This window comes from Vipera ursinii, assembly GCF_947247035.1.
Source record: "Vipera ursinii genome assembly, chromosome: 1".
Lineage (NCBI taxonomy): Eukaryota > Metazoa > Chordata > Lepidosauria > Squamata > Viperidae > Vipera > Vipera ursinii.
Genome location: NC_139512.1, coordinates 114,797,056 through 114,799,926, shown reverse-complemented (window position 1 = coordinate 114,799,926; position 2,871 = coordinate 114,797,056).

Sequence of the window (2,871 nt, the reverse complement as noted above, 5' to 3'; positions counted from 1 at the left end):
GAAGAAAAATATGCTTAACTTTCTCTCAATCTATATCCCCACTTCGAAAATTAGCATAGGGTGTTCTCACAACCACATTCACATGCACATTGACTTCTCAAATTGGGAGAAATGCATTCCATCCTTAACTGCATTGATTCAACACCTAACATCTGTTTTAGCAATCTGACCTGCAAATCTTTCTAAAATGGCTAATTTAAGCACAGCCATTCGTGGATTTCCCTAGCTTTGTTTCTTCTTCCTGCAAGTATCACAATCTGACATGAAAGACAATCACAGATTCTCCTTTTTAAATGAAGGTTGGATGGGGTTGATTTACTGTTTTGTTAGTTACCTTGATATAACATTTAGCCACCTATCAAGTTATCAAAGTGACAGGTTAGGGCCACACTGTACTCAGTGCCTATAGTCTGAAATTCTTCCAAGGGCAGAAAAGAGGAGAATTTACAAGTAGTTCCTCCATGTCTCCTGGGACCAAGCAAGAGGCACCTATACCATAAGCACTCATGCTTCCAGGGACAACGGCTTCATCAGAAGAGGACTAGCCTTGATTTTTAATTACAGATCTACCCCTTGTTTAAAAAACAAGCAGGAACTGAGTTTATATGGAATCTACTTATACAAATGCATCCCAAAGGAAGAATGAGAGGGAGTTGCCTCACGGGAACCAGGCAACTGTTTTTCCTGCAGCACCAGACAAAATGGCAGAGGGAAGATGCTAGTGGCCAGAGGGGAGGGACAGCCTGACGGGGGCAGAGGAGGAGGGGCAGACAGGATCAGAATGAACCCTTAGGAGAAGGCAGGAGAGAAGGTGAAGAAAGCCATGAGAGGACATTTTTTAAAAAAATCAGAAATGGTTATGAAAATAAAATTATGCATTAAATCAGGAAAACAAATATAATAGGAAAGAAGCTCAGATTAACTCCACCATTATTTACTGGGTATAAGAGGGAAGGAAGAGGAAACACAGTCGCATAATTATGGTTGTGTTACTGCAGCCCTTTTCAATAAAGCAGAGTTCCCATGAAACTTGTGGAGTCTGTTTTGTCAACTGGCTTACCTTGAAGGGAAGACATAACATAAAGTGGGAAAGAATTTGGGGGAAAATAAATTGATCAACAGAATTGTATTAGTCCCTGATCAGATGCTGTGGATTGGGGAGAGGACATTGAGGACAGGCCAAAACACCACTGTTGAGATAGTGGGATGGCCACTCTCAGGGAAAGGCCCCAAATAGGTTGATCTTGTGGCTTGTTCCACTTAGTTACAGGTCAGTAGACCTTTAAAGGGCTGAGTTTTCAGCTGCTGCTGCTAAATGCTGAGCTGATTTCCTATAAGGCTGTCCTCATCTGTGACTTGATCACAAATGAGGGGGTTGACCTAGTGTACACTGCTGAAACCTGGCTGTTCTTAGAAAGAGGTGTTCTCTTCTCAAACATATGAAAGCTTTTATGCTTAGAAGGTACTGAGTCTGCCGGCACTCATATTTTGGTGCTGTAGGTTGCTCACAAGGAGACTGGTGTTTTCCCTTCACCACACAAGTCATAGAGAACATCCTAGAAATTTTCTAATTTATTCTCAATAAACGTACTTGAAGATGAAAGAAACAGAAGAATCAGGAATATATTTATGGATTTATAATCATGACAAGCCATTTCTGAGAATGTTGCCTAGAAAAATCACATGGACTTGTTTCTGCAATCAGTAGGAGTCAGACTGGATTCTGGCAGGTGGGATGTTGAGGATTGTCATTGAGGAATCTATGCAGACTGTAGGGGTATTTAATGTTCTCAAGAATTTCTTCAGTCTTCTGCACCAATGAAAAGGTACACTGCATGTGCAGTGAAACAGTCCACAGCCAAGGAACAGCTTCTATCATAATTGCCCAATAGCTTATTTTGCAGAATATTCTTCTGTGAATTGCAGAAAGAAACAGAGATCTTACTGTCTTGCAGCTCCCAGTGAAATCTTTTGGAAGAGTCCTTGATCTTCTTGTGCTCTCTCCTCAACCATTTGGCACAATTTGTTTTTAAATCAGATTTTTAAAAAGTTTGAGCAGTTTTTAATTTGGTTCTTTTTTGTTGTGTCAGAGTTATAACCATTTCACGAGCAACTGTTATAACTGTTTCATTGCTCAAACCTATACACAAGAATCTAGTCAACTAAAGTTCAATACTAAATTGGCACCAAATGAGGGTCAATGGAATTTAAGAGGGGTTGGACTTGGACCATTAGTGGGAACATAACAACTCTAGTCTAGGCTGATGACTCATTTAACTCCACCACCCCCAGCTCTGGCTGCTCTTCTCTTACACTATTTCAGAAATGGTACACATCTGCATTTTTAATTTTGTGGGGTTTTTTTCTCTGCTGATTACCAAATCTGCATTTCAGAGGTTTTTTTACCCAGAAAAGGTCTGGACAAGTGATGAGTGCAGCTGAATTTCTAAATGGCCTCAAGGTGGAAGATAAGTGTTTATCTAAAGAACTTAGTAGCCTCAGGGAATCTTTTCTTAGATAAAACTCCCTTTGGAGGAGTTAAGGTAAAAAAAATCTCTTTTGGCATCATATTAATATTCCCACTTCAAATCATCAAATGCTTCCACAGGGAACTGGGATTGCCTAATTTGAAGGAGCATTGTGGGTATCTTGCTCAGGAAGACATAAGACTCCCATATAGGCCAATATATGGGCTTGTCCAAATAGACTTAAAGGGAAAATGAACTCGGCTTTGTTAAGGTAAGTTTGATGCCTCTGGACATAATTTAGAGAGCTGCCCCCTAAGCTTCAATTGTTCCCACAGTTTGGATCTGACTTGATGGCCACTCAATTTCTTTTCACTTTCTCTAAAAGACAGCAGGATTTAATTCT